General features: G+C 38.5%; 1 long non-coding RNA gene across 6 annotated transcripts in view; it reads right to left on the bottom strand.

The window, feature by feature from the left end:
* Nucleotides 1–1,268: 1,268 nt before the first annotated feature.
* Nucleotides 1,269–14,403, bottom strand: part of LOC144306605 (uncharacterized) — a 48,172-nt gene continuing 35,037 nt past the window's right edge. For all 6 annotated transcript variants that reach the window (XR_013373690.1, XR_013373693.1, XR_013373691.1 and 3 more), the window contains 3 exons: nucleotides 12,419–12,600; nucleotides 6,908–7,240; nucleotides 1,269–1,433 (listed from right to left, as the gene is read on the bottom strand). This is a non-coding gene — a long non-coding RNA (uncharacterized LOC144306605). The remainder of the gene's footprint in view (nucleotides 1,434–6,907; nucleotides 7,241–12,418; nucleotides 12,601–14,403) is intronic.

Raw genomic sequence — 14,403 nt, forward strand, 5'->3', positions numbered from 1 at the left:
ACACACATATCTTTTTTTGCCTCTACAATCCTTGATAAAAGAAAGAATAAATTAAGGAACATTCTCTGAAGAAAAACAAAATGGCTCACATTTTAATTTAAAAAATGTAACAATATTTCCTGAATTTTCCATGGTAAGTCAGAAAACTACATTCTTTACAGGTAGGGACTGGTGAAACTTACATTTTCATAAAGTTTTTGTTTTATTTTTCTTTTCAAAGAAATACTGTTGGTTGAACCCCCATATCACACAGGATTTACACAAAATAAATTTCTATTCATCTTGGATTGTGTGTTTCTGAAACACATTGCATTTGGAATTCCTTTTGCTGATGGGGTTTCCAACATATTTTAGCATTAAAAAAAAAAAAGAACACTCACCATATATTTTTACCCTGAAAAGTCAACATAATGCTAGCAATAAAGCTAATTTGGAGCCAATTACTAAGTCAATTCAAGGGGAAAAAAAAAGACTTGGGTGGTATAAACTCTGGCTTCTCGAACTGATGGGAAACTCAGTTATTGACTCTTTTCTGTTTATACCATGAGGAAGTAGTTCCCTGAGTTTTTAGCAGCATTAGAGATGAATGTGTGTGTGTCTGTGTGCCTGTGTCTGTATGTGTGGAAAGAGAGAGGGAGAAGGAGGTATTGATGAGAGAGAGAGAGAGAAAGACACACACACACACACACACACACACAGAGACACATACAGAGAGAATATGGCATTTAATTTAGTGATCAGTCAGTTCTTGGTTTCTCAGAAGATATGCCTTCTCTCACAACTGATGCAGAGTTCTTGAAGCCAAACTCAGCTGAAAATTCAGATATGCATCTATCATAACACTTGAAATCCAATCTCTGTTCCTTTTCTTTTTTCTTTGTAAAAAGTCATTACCAAACATATTGACTTTGAACCCCAGGGACTGAGAACCAGCAAAATTTGGAACAAGGATAATAGATAACAGGTTTTTGTGAGTTTGCTTCCCTCTCGGTAATAAAGAGAACGAAGAGAATGAGATTAAAGATGAGAAATAAAAAGTGAGCTGAAGCCCAAGACCAATGACCTCATCCTCGCACAAATTAGTCTGGCATACCCTCTTAAATGGAAAAATGTCTTGGAATTTTCAGAGACAACTAGATCTTCTTTTATGTAGGAAATAGTCATCATGTATGACAAAGAGCAGTTGTTTTGCGTGATGCTTTGTGCTAGAGAAATAACAACCTAAATCACAATAGGAGTTGATGTTAAATGATAGAGAATGATTTTTATTTGAGAAATGTGGACCAGTACCACTTAATTTGTTGCTGAAGAGGACTTGGTAGCTTTGGCTGCACTCCTCATCCTGATGGCTCCGATGTAGGGTCATTTTGGCATCCCCACGGGCAACCATCTCTTTACCCAGCACATCTCGTGCCCCGCTGATTATTCTTGGCCTATTAAAAGATAGAATTCATCAGTCACTTTCAAAAAGTATTAGTTTTCTGTTTCAGATAACACTAGGCTGTTCTTGTCCTCAGGGAAGTCAAGCAGAGGGGTGTAAGGTTGGCAAATATTCCAGAAACCATATGAAGGACTTCAAAGACAGGCCTCAGAAACTAGCCCAGCCTAGTCAGCCCCTAACATCTCCCTCTTAACCATCAACATCTCCTGATTTTGGCATGAAAGGATATTTTGGCTACTAGTAAAATGTATTCTCCTCAAAGTCACCATGAACCTTTTTGGGGCAATTTAGCCGTTCACATAGGCTGGGAGAAATGTTTATGCAGTGGCATTTGAAGTGCAATCCAAAAGTTTCCTAATCAAATATTTTACTCCTAGGAGACACTCAAATTCAATCATTCAGAGATAAATGCTGAGAAAGCCATGTTTAAACATCATTCTTAGCTTGCCAGTAGAATATAATCCTTTTTAAAGGCTCATTGTAACACTGGGGAAAAATTTCCCCATCACCCATAAATACAACAGCTGCATATAAATCAGATAAACCAGTCTATCTAAAGGAATTGTATGGCATGACATTGGAAGAAAAAAGAGATAAGATTTAAAGTAGGTGGAAATGGTTTCCATGTTTTGATTTAAGCCTTGTTATTCTCTGTTGTTTCCATCCTGTATCTTCAAGTTCTCAAATCTTATGCAGGCTTTATCATTTTTATACCAAGTATAAAATATCTCTGCAATGATGTCAGAGATGACATTCACTATGCGAGAACTCATGCTTCCAAATATTTTTTAAATTTGAGTGTTTTGTTGTTGTTATTTTAACACGTTTTCCTATGACAAGGCCCAAGAGTTTTTTCCATCGCTTCTTATCATTTCCTGCTGTTCTAAATCAAGACATTAAAGAATGTCTTACTGGCCCAATGAAGATGGCACAGTCGGGTTTCACTGTGTTCTTCCAAATCCTCCAGCTTCTTGTGTTCTATTTGATCATAACCTTTAACTTCTGTCCTTCCTAATTCTATTTTATGTAACTATTTCCAATAAAAAGGTAAAGTAAAATATCCTATTGCCAAAGCAATAGCAATTATAATGATATAATGTACTGAATTATTTCTAAAATTAGTAATTCTCAAGGTGGAAAGGAAGGAAGGAAGGAAGGAAGGAAGGAAGGAAGGAAGGAAGGAAGGAAGGAAGGAAGGAAGGAAGGAAGGAAGGGAATGAACACTTATTAGAGGAACAACTATTTAGTGTATTTATTTGAAGTGTGGAAGTCTTTTTATTTTATTATTTTATTTTATTTTATTTTATTTTATTTATTTTATTTTATTTGTGGAGGTCTTATTTTAGACAATAGGAAGCAAACCCTGTAATTATTTTTTTTTAAAGATTTTATTTATTTATTCATTCATGATAGACACAGAGAGAGAGAGGCAGAGACACAGGACACAGGCAGAGGGAGAAGCAGGCTCCATGCAGGGAGCCCGATGTGGGACTCGATCCTGGGACTCCAGGATCACGCCCTGGGCTGAAGGCAGGTGCTAAACCACTGAGCCACTCAGGGATTCCCTCAAACCCTGCAATTAAAAAAAAATCACAGGGTACCTGGGTGGCTCAGTAGGTTGTGTCCAAGTCTTACTTCGGCTCAGGTTGTGACCTCAAGGTCGTGGGATCCAGCCTCACAGCAAGCCCCACCTGGGAGTTTGCATTCAGTGCCGAATCTGCTTGAAGATTCTCTCCCTTTGTCCCTCCCCCCACTCACCCTCTCTAAAATAAATAATTTTTTAAAAAATCACATATAAAGGGTGTGGTTTTTTTCTTTTAAAAATTAGCATGTTAATATAAAGCTAACTCTACAGAAAACAGAAAATGTGGAATTTAGTACATGTTTTCCTATGATATATCTTTCTATTACCCATATTTCTGGCAGGCTTTAATTCTCAGAGGAAATACGATTTTTAAAAAATTTTTACTGGAGTTTTAAGGTTGATTTAACCTCAATTAAGCTAAGTCATTATTAATTATCATAGAATCGAAAATTTTAATACATACTCTTCCTCGATTCTTTTTGTTTATAAATTCTGAGCTCGAGTACCTCAAATTTTTGGGAAAAAAATCTTAATGACCTGTCTAGATAAATAATTAATATTTAAAAATAAATAAAGGCTGTTTGCATGTGAGATATTGTTTTATAATAGATGTTTTAATCTCCATTAAGGAGTATAAAGAACTACCTGTGCCATTTCCTGCCTGAAGTGAGAGTAAGGTGCGATTATACTCAATGTAAATTAAGATGTCTTGAGAGCATGGAGCTTTAGGTAATATATTAAATTAAGGTTCTCAGATGTGCATTTAATTAAGATATTTAATTTGAAACGTCTGTGCTCTTCTGTAATTCCAATTGATTATTAAGAATAGATTTCTTTAGGATATTAAAAAGGTGAGTAGAGGAAGATATGGAGTAGAATGACCTCAAAAGTTTATTCAGGACGCGGCAATTGTCAAACCAATGTAGGATCTATCTCTGCCCTGCCTAGCATGTTCTTTGTGTGATCTGAGGCTGCTACTCAAACAACAGACCCATGTAGATATGGGCCAAATTGAAAATGCTTTCTTAATTGACTAGTGAATTTCTTCCCTCCAATTTTCTGGATCAGTTATTTATTACTTTTGCTTATAGCTGAAAAAAATCATTGGGAATATTGCTGGGACCATCTACGAGAAGACTTTTTACTGCCCTATTCAGTAAATACTCATTGAGAACCTATTATTTGACAAGGAGTCTATTAGATACACTAAGAGTTAGAGAAAATGATTTCATAGCATTTTGCCCCCCAAGTAGTTTAGTCTAATTAAGAAAACTCTCTCTCTCTCTCTCTCTCTCACACACAAACACACACATAGACACATGCAGAGAGAAAGAGAGAGAAAGTACATTCATCAGATAATAACATTAGACATGCAAATGCCAAATAACTGTTGTAAAAATCAGGACCTCAGAAGAGGTGGAAGGAATTTACTGGGTTGTAATGGTCAAAGATGGCCTTTCAAATGAAGGAATTTTTGTCCTAGACTTTGGAAAGAAGGCCCAAGATAATAGTACAAGCAAATGTTTTGTGACCTTCTACTCTGTCTCTGGAATGCTTCTAAGTGCTGTCCAGGAACTGTGTCTTTTAATCCTGAAGATAACACTCTGAGATTGCATGTTTCATGTCCCCATTCTGTAGATGAGAAAACTGAATTACAGAGTGGTTCAGTCCCTTGGCTGCTGTCCCAAGCCAGGCAGCGTAGAGCCAGGATGAAACGTTCAGAAGTCAGGTTCCAGAGCCTTCCCTTTTGGTCACCTCACAGGGCTTGCATGGGCTCAGAGAAGCAGAAAGACCATGGAGAAGCATAAACACACGTGCTAGGAAGATTTCAGCGTTGGAATAAATGGTCCAGTACAAATCAGGTTTCAAGGAATTGATCAGAAGATATAGTTATAAATATAGGCCAGGGCCGTGAAGACTTCAAAAGGTGCATTAAGGTGATGGGGTTTTGTCCTAAGGCGGTGGAGAGTCACTGAAGATTCTCCAGTTCATTGCTGACAGGATGAAAGCAGTCCTTTCCAAGGCTTGTTCTGGCAGAGAGGGCGGGATGATTAGATCCTACATGGAATGCTAACACCCATAAATTATTTACTACTGGCACCCCCTTTAGCTTGGTATTCCTTTCTACTGTCTATGCGAAACCAGGATTTTACTTGTCTCTTCCCCAGGCATGATTTTTCTCTTTATCTTTTGAGTGCCAGCCTTCGACCACACATCGGTCGTTTCTTCTTTGAAACAGAGAGGCAGTGTTGGCCTTTGGAAAATTGTGAAAACCTGGGTTTAATCCTGGATATCAGAAATTACTAATGTAGGAGTAAAGAGGGTGAAGAGGTTACCCCCCCCCTTCTCTGCTTTAGTTTCCTTTTACAAAAGTCAAGAAAAAAGTAAAAGGAATGTCCTGATGATGAAATGCAAAGATGCAAGTGAGAGTCTGAGCCTGGTAAAACCCTGTAAAATAATAGCAGCCAGCCCCGGTTTGCTGCTTCATGTGCAGTGAGTGCTGTGCTGAGCACTGCCCAGGCTGAGAATGTTCTTCTCAAGCCTTCCCTGAAGCGCTTCCAGGTAAGTAGGGCGGGGAGGATGGGCAGCGCAAGTTACCTTCCTTAGCTTCACAGAGCGCGCAAAAGATAGAGCAGGGATTTGATTGCACTTTGGTCTGAATTTGAAGACTGCAATCCCTTCTGTTATAAACAGATGGCCTCTTAATTGCTGCTACTCCTGGTTATCAGGACACTCCCCCAAACAGCCTCCTCTTTCAGAGTGACTCCCTGCCTCTTCTTCACTGGACTCATAGCACAACTGCTCTGCCTTTCACTATTTTGAACAGTTTCCCCTTTAATATGTATTTCTCCTGACTCCAGATTATTCTTCCTAAACTGCTGTGTCCACCACTCAAAATCTTTGAATGGCTTCCTGCTTCCCATTACCTAGAGGAAAGTGCAAAAAACCCTTTCACGTGAAGGTTAAGATCCTCAAATAGACCCAAATCTCGATCGGTAGCTCCTGTGGACATAAACTCCCTGTATACGGAGCAGGTTCTCTGTTTCGCTGCTCCAGCACACCTTGACTTTCTAATTGGTGATTCTTAGCTTGTGCCATTCCTCCCACCAGGTATTTCCTCCATTCCTGGCCATTTCTATCAAATGCCTGAGCAACATAGATACTAAATGCATCAAATCCTTTCATGAAACTTATTAAGTCACTCTTGCTAGATGAGAAGATCTGGAAGGGCAGGGGGCTAAGTTCGTGTCGGTCACCATTAGTATAGTCCCAGTGACTGGCCTGATACGTAATCAGCGACATAGGTATAGACACACACACATATACATATATACATACACACACGCACACACACATATGTAATAAATAATGAATGAACAACCAACTGCTCAGAGTTATGATAGCTAAATTAATTTACTTTAGGATTTATTATTTTTTACCCTCAGAAGGGCCCCATAAAAGTGTCTCAGTTTACAGATAAAGAAGCCGAGCATCAGAGAATTTAAGAACCCTATCCAAGGTCACTCAACTGTCTGCTAAGTGATCCCCAAGTCTATGTGATGCAGAAGCGACTTGTACTCACTATAGCATGCCAGGCTACCACTTCCTGTGGTGGCTGGCAGCGTGCAGAAGGAAGGATTCTCCTATCTTAGTCTCAGCTCCTCATACTTAAATAACTATTACAGATTTGAGGTCCTTCCAGACAATCTCCTAGTTTAATACTTGATGATTCTGTACATCTGTCTATGAAATCCAGAGATGGTCTCTTAAAGCCAGGACCCTTATACAAGATTATAGACACAGCGCATGAACTTACATGCACGCACGCACACACACACACGCATACACACACATCCTTTTACCCCTGCGTCCTCACTTACCTAATTTCATGCTTGAAAATGGAAAGCGAGTCTTCTTTTCCATTCTGTGTTATCACAGTGACCGTTTTAATTTGCCAACACTCAACAGGAAGCCCACAGGAACTATCACTCTGCAAGCACCACACTGATATCTCAGAGACGCATAACTCTCTTTACTGATTTAAGTTTCTTTTCACCTCTTACACGCTCCAGGGCTACAAAGATAGACCAGTTTGCATGAAGTAGGGGAATGGGTTGAAATCTCTGGAGACTAAGGTATGAAGGTCTTCTCTTCCTGGTGACAAGCTTAGGACTCAGCCTTGCCAGGAGCAGGAGGATCTAGGAGAGTCCCTGCTAGGAAAAAAAAAAAAAAGGCATATTAGCCCTGCTATTGATCTTAGGCCATGGGGTATAGATTTGGAGATACAAGTAGCCTTTAATCTAATAACAGAAAACAAATAACTTTGAAATTATGGAGACTGTACAAAATGGTGCAAGAAGCAGTTCAATCAAATAGACCCAACATGTAACATCTAAGTACAGAGAGCATCAGAGAACATCACCACGGGCAGGTGGGTCAACTTAGACCCCAAGAGCCGACCGGCCAAAAGGCAGAGGCCACTGAGAATTTGCCAAGAGATGCTGATTTTTTGTACAACAAAAATCCATTAAGGACACGGGGAAAGAGAAAGAGAGGAAGGAGGAGGGCAGCTCACTGGCAGGCACAAACATAATTACAGCTATTACATTTTTTTCCTAAAGTAGTTACTTGTGGTGCCTCCAAACTAATGTGTTTTTATGTTGCAGCCTGTTGTGATTGGGGCAGGCTGCTTGACATTTGCAAGGTTCCATTGCTATTAAAAAGAATGATGTTATCAAGAGGAAAGCGAGGCGACAAAGCAAAATTAATTAACGCCACCATCTAACAAAGCAAAATAAATTAAACGATGGTTGACTTGCATTGTGTACTTCTAAACGGTTACTGAGGGAAAACCAAAGCTTTTTAACTCCCTCTGCTCCGAGCAGAGCACTGTGGCAGAGTGGGCTCCAGTGCAATCAAGACTCTGTATGCTCCATGTTTGCACACAGGCAGGCAAAGGGGCAAGCCATTTATATCCGTCAATAATAAAACTGTTGCTTTTACCTTCTACGTAGAGGGCAGCAGATGAAACATGGTAGGGAATGTTTTCCTTAAACCGGTATTGCCTTCAAGCACACTTAAAAGAAATATTATTAGTTTTGCCACACATCGAACATAAATGAGGGCAATGCAGCCAATAAATTTTAAACCAATTGGAGTCCTTTATGTTTTCGGATTCCTTGGGTTCTGGGATCACAATGCTCTATCACTTTGCACATGCCAGTGGACCACTAACAGCCAGAACAAGTTGCCCAAAGCTACCACAAAACAATAGTGGCTTCTGAGAAAAATCTTTGATGGCAAGGAAATGAATACGGTCGTAAGTCAGTCATGAATGGAAATTTATAGAGTGTGACCATAACTGTGCTACGTATGTAGAAGGACATGAGACATTTAAATATAAACCACTGCCCATGGGGCTTATAATCTGGTGGGAATGGTGAGATACGCCAGGAGCAACAAACAGAAAAGTTAGTCATATATATATAAATACATGTCCAAAGCGAGACAGTTATATCGATGCACTTAGAGAGATACAAATAGTTATACTGCTAGATCTAATAAAGCATTCACATTTTTGAAACAAACTCATTTTTGCATTTCTAACATATTTTACATTTTTATTTTATTTTATTTTATTTTTTTTTTTAAAGATTTTATTTATTTATTCATGATAGTCAGAGAGAGACAGAGAGGTAGAGACACAGGCAGAAGGAGAAGCAGGCTCCATGCACCGGGAGCCCGACGTGGGATTCGATCCCGGGTCTCCAGGATCGCGCCCTGGGCCAAAGGCAGGCACCAAACCGCTGCACCACCCAGGGATCCCATATTTTACATTTTTAAAGAGCACTTTATGTGATAGTATTTGATCACCACAATATGGCTGACCACAGGAATGATAGAATTAAGAATTGGGATGACCATTAGTATTGCCGTTTTATGGAAGATTGGTCAGAGGCATAGTTGAGGTCAAGCTACCTATATAGAATCATAAAAATAACAGTTGGCTATAATACTGCACAAATTGCTGATTTGTTATGAAATTTAAGTACCAGTGAGAAGGAGTTTGCCCTGAGTTGAGAATGTCAGGGTATTTTGCAGAGAAGAGAGATGCTCCGAGAAGGAGACACAAGGTGCTCTAGCCAATGGACACAAGCAAATGTAAGATCTTTCCTCGCCTTGGCGTTCTATACTGGGGATCCTTCCTTAGAGAAACTGTACTGATCAGAGATTACCAACTGCTGCCTACAATAGACAAGGTTTTTAAACATTCCCACAGATATAACAGGTGCTTATTGTTTTTTTTATCAGTAATCAAATAGCTTTGATTACTTAATAGGTACATATAAAATTCACAAAGACCAAATTTCCAAGTAAAAATGTACCTGTAAATATTTGCACATTAGTAAGAATAAGCTTTTCGTAAAGTCCATACAAATAACTGCAAACTACAGATCACCGATGTCCCCATTCCTCAGGAAATGTCAGTGCCAGCCCTCATTATCCATTGTACTTATTGCCAAAATAACACTACCTTTTAGGGGAACTTATTTTCAAAGGCTATCATGCAAGGAAACAAGCTGTAGAGTTTCTATTGCCCCACTGGGAAATTTCTAGAGTTTATTTATAAAGTAGACTTCTTATGCTTATTGCAATAACAGAAAAATAGACACATAATACCTCCAAGTATGCAGGTTTTTACCTCTCACCAGTAAATCAACTGTGGTCCAAAGAGAGTAAACAGATATAAGGAGATACGAGTATCAATAGATTATCATCCCTAAATGGCACTCAGGAAGCTCAACACCTCTGACAATGTATTTTAGGAGTTAAAATTTCAGAATAGGCCATGTTTCCCAGAAACTTGTTTTCTCCAGCCAAGATATGTATGTAGTTTCCATCTTAAATTATCTTCATGTATGTATATGTGTGTACATAAAATATAAAACACAAATAATGTCTGTATTTCTGTATTTCTTTAAATTGATTTGTCTTTGGGTCTCATCTTCTCTCTTTCTGGGAGAGGGAGTTTGTGCTAAAAATGCATAATGAAGCTGATTGACTCATTAAAAATGTGGTTTAAGGAGATACGATGAATCTGAATACAATGGTTTTTGTCAAGCCAGTCTCTCTATGTGGTATGGGGGTTAAAGTGAGAAGACAAATGTGACCTAGTTTTGACATTTTTAGCTCCTATTTTTAGTTCCCAGAATGCCTTGGTTGTATTACCTATAAACTGGAAATAGGGGCGCCTGGGTGGCACAGTTGGTTAGGGGTCTGACTCTTGGTTTTGGCTCAGGTCAGGGTCTCAGTGTCATGAGATCAAGCCCCACATCAGGCTCCCTGCTCAATGTGGAGCCTGGTTAAATTTCTCTCTTTCTCTCTGCCCCTCCCACCTGTGCTCTCTGTCTCTAAAACAAATAAATAAATCTTTAAATAAAAATAAAATGAAATGGAGATAAATACTCTAAAGAATTCCTTAGTAGTTTGTACAATGGAATTTTTATTAAGCATCACAGGCAAGTGTAAAATACTGACAAAGCATTTGCCACTCTGATGCCGGTTTTGTGTCTGATATTCTCATACCATCAAATGGAGGACAGTACATATTCGTCTGTATTTCATATTTATTTCTATTTCTTGAGTTTGAGATATTATGTGATATCACAATGATTATGTAATTTCATAATTACATTTTGATTAGCCAAAGATTATGATCCACTGCTCTTATTTGAATGTAGAAGAAGTACTGTAAAGAGGCCAGTTGTGCTTGTACTTAGCCCTGCTTTATCCCCAAACAAGTAGCTCAACATTCTCTTGTACATGAACTCATTCACATATACATGTACTGATACTTTCCTACGGTGCATTGTATAATTATATTCATTCACTCATTCACTCACTCATGAATTCATTTAACAAGTTTTAATTGAGTGCCTATTACGAACTGTGACTTGCATGGTGTATTAGTGTCCTAGGGCTGCTAAAACAAATTACCACCAACGTGGCGCCTTAAGACAACAGAAATTCATTCTGTCACAGTTGTGGAGGCTGGAAATCCAAAATCAGGATGTCAGCAGGGCCATGCTCCCTCTAAGACTCTAGGTAGAAGCCTTCCCAGCCTTTTTCTTTTTTTTTTTCTAATTTTTATTTATTTATGATAGTCACACAGAGAGAGAGAGAGAGAGAGAGAGGCAGAGACACAGGCAGAGGGAGAAGCAGGCTCCATGCACCGGGACCCTGATGTGGGATTAGATCCCGGGTCTCCAGGATCGCGCCCTGGGCCAAAGACAGGCGCTAAACCGCTGCGCCACCCAGGGATCCCCCTTTTTCTTAGCTTCTGGTGGTGGCCGCAAATCCTTGGTGTGCTAGGTTTGTAGTTGCATTTCTCCAGTATCTGCGTCTGTTGGTACATGGCATTATCAATTGTGTGACTTTATGTGGCATTCTGCTCTTACAGAGACACCAGTCATATTGGATTAGGGCCCATCCTAATCAAGTATAACTTCACTTACTTAATTACATTTACGAAAACCAGATCTGTTTTCCAGATAAGGTAACACTCAGAGATACTGGGGTTAAGACTTCAGCCTATTTTTAGGGAGGAGATATAATTCAACCCACTGTAGAGGAGTATAAGATTGAGCTCTATATAGAACTAGTCTGTTTCCTTAGTTAATGAAATATGAGATATACAGATATACAAATATACAAAAAGATAGTTTAAAATAACTATACATAAGTAATATCAATTATAAGAAGTGCAACAAATGACAGCACATGTAAAAATGATTTTTAAAAATGATAAATAACAGCATTTAGTACTCATAGTACTCATAGCAAGGAAGAATAATCTACGATTGTAGGATAGTTGGTCTAAGTCTGGCATCATATCAGGCAAGAGTAATCTATTATTGTAGGATCTGTCTAAAGTCCAGGATGTCTGGGTACAGAAAGATGAACTAGTTGATTACTCCAGGCTACCTCCCTCCTGCTGTCCTGTCCCCCAACCCCTACATGGCACAGCCGGGGGGTGGGGTGGGAGTTGCTGCTGGGTGGGTGTCCCACCGCCGGCCCACAGTGCTCAGTTGTAATTTTATTAAGCTGTAATATCTATTTTTGTTTTTTTTGTGTGTGTGTGCACGCGTGTGTATGTGTGTAAATATATAAATAGCAAGTTTCATTAAAAATAAAGTATTTTAGCTCAAGTATTCATTGCTTTTTAAAGTAAAGTAGAACCAGGAATTTTACTATCACTAGGAAATAAAGATGCACAAGGCAGTAGTACAGTTTTAGAGGGTGGAGCTTTTGTAGAATTTATGCTAACGAGGAAACAGTGCTAATGGTAGAAATATATTAAGATTGAAATATTTCGGATGCCCTGTACTTACCCACTCTTCAAGGGTTGCTGATATTTGGAGACATCAGGAAAGAGACACATATTCTTGAAGATATTCTAAGTTCTGATTCGTGAGGATGAGGAAGTTTGATCCACAAGTGAAGTTTCTAAAGCTCTGAAGATGACGCCAGGGGTATTGTCCTGTAAGAATGAGTTACGCTCTCCACGTGGGGTCTGTGATTTGAAGAGAGGTACAGAATCCGTTACAGCCAATTTGTATAGCCACGGGAGCCATTAAAAATGTTAAGGACCATATAAATTGAGAACATTTGTCCCAAGTTTGGGACTAGCAGCAGAGCAAACTCCTATTCAAAAGGACATTTGTGCTATCTCTGTCCTACTTTTCAAAGTAAGCATCAGTGCTGTGTTCTTGAAACCTAGATTGCTCAGGTGTGCTAGCACAATACTGCAAGTTTTCAATGATTCCCGTGTACGTGCTAGCTTTGTTCCTTATGAGTTACAGGTAAGACTGCTAACTGCAAATGAATCTATTTTTAAATGTACTCTATTGACTAGTTGAGAGTTAAATATGTTCACTCCTGGTTTCCTGCATCATCCTTCTTGGAAAAATGCAAATTTGGCTTGCTGTAAGTCACTGTTACACTGCTGCTCACTGTTTGCTCACTGTTTCCAGGGAAAAGCACAGGATATAATATAGGATAATGTATATTTGAGGACCGTAGAGCATTATACGCATTTCCATTAGCATCATCTTGGCCCTGTGCTTTCACATTAGTTTATTCTTCCATCGTCAGTAAAAATTAGACGAGGCCAGTATTACTCTGTCCTTAAAATTCTTCAATAATATTTTTAAAAGATTTTATTTATTTATTTATTTATTTATTTATTTATTTATTTATTTATTTATTTATTCATAAGAGACACAGAGACACAGGCAGAGAGAGAAGCAGGCCCTGTGCTTTCACATTAGTTTATTCTTCCATCGTCAGTAAAAATTAGACGAGGCCAGTATTACTCTGTCCTTAAAATTCTTCAATAATATTTTTAAAAGATTTTATTTATTTATTTATTTATTTATTTATTTATTTATTTATTTATTCATAAGAGACACAGAGACACAGGCAGAGAGAGAAGCAGGCTCCACGCAGGGAGCCCGATGTGGGACTCGATCCTGGGTCTCCAAGATCACATCCTGGGCTGAAGGCAGCACTAAACCACTGAGCCACCCGGGCTGTCCTCAATAATTTAATATTAGCAATTCATCAATGCTTCTACTGAGAGCTTTCATTCTAACTACACCCAAAGATATTTTGAAAACTCTCCAGGTTTGAAAATGCAGATAACAAATGTGTCATTTATGATTGCCTCACTTAATTCAGCCCTACCTTATACTTCAATTTTTAGTTTGCTTTTTTAAAAAATTTTATTCTAAAAAATTTTTTTTACTCTTTGGGGAACTAATTATTATCAAAGCCTGTTTTTTTCTGTATAAACTATTTTCTAATCAGGGCATCTTTTGAATATGAAGAATGCTTATTCTCTATGAAAACTTCACTTAACAGGAAAATAAGGTTTCAAGCTTGGCTGAGACAAGTTTCCAATGGATTTTTTGTTAATTGATTGATTTTGATAAGTCAGTTTGATTTATGGCTTAGGCCTATGTATTTTGGAAGAGGATTCCTCCCCCTTTCAAAATACATGTGCACAGCTACCCTGTAGTGAGTTAGTGAAAGGTGTCCACTTATACACAGCAGAAAGGGGATGTAATGAATCAGAAAGGGATGTGTTTTATGCAGTAAGCACTTTCCACACTCTTTCCTGCACTGCTACATTTATGCTGAAATGGTCCATTTATTTTAATCCTAAATAGGGTCCCTAGACAAGAGCTGAGAATGGAAGTGAAGTAAAAGGAAAAAGAAAAGGATTTCTATTTCAGAACAAACTTAATTCAGAACAAGGGGGAAAAAAACACAACCCTCATTTAGCCCTTGGTAAAATTGAATTTTTATGGTACCT

The sequence above is a fragment of the Canis aureus genome, chromosome 37 (genome assembly GCF_053574225.1).
Source record: "Canis aureus isolate CA01 chromosome 37, VMU_Caureus_v.1.0, whole genome shotgun sequence".
Taxonomy (NCBI): domain Eukaryota; kingdom Metazoa; phylum Chordata; class Mammalia; order Carnivora; family Canidae; genus Canis; species Canis aureus.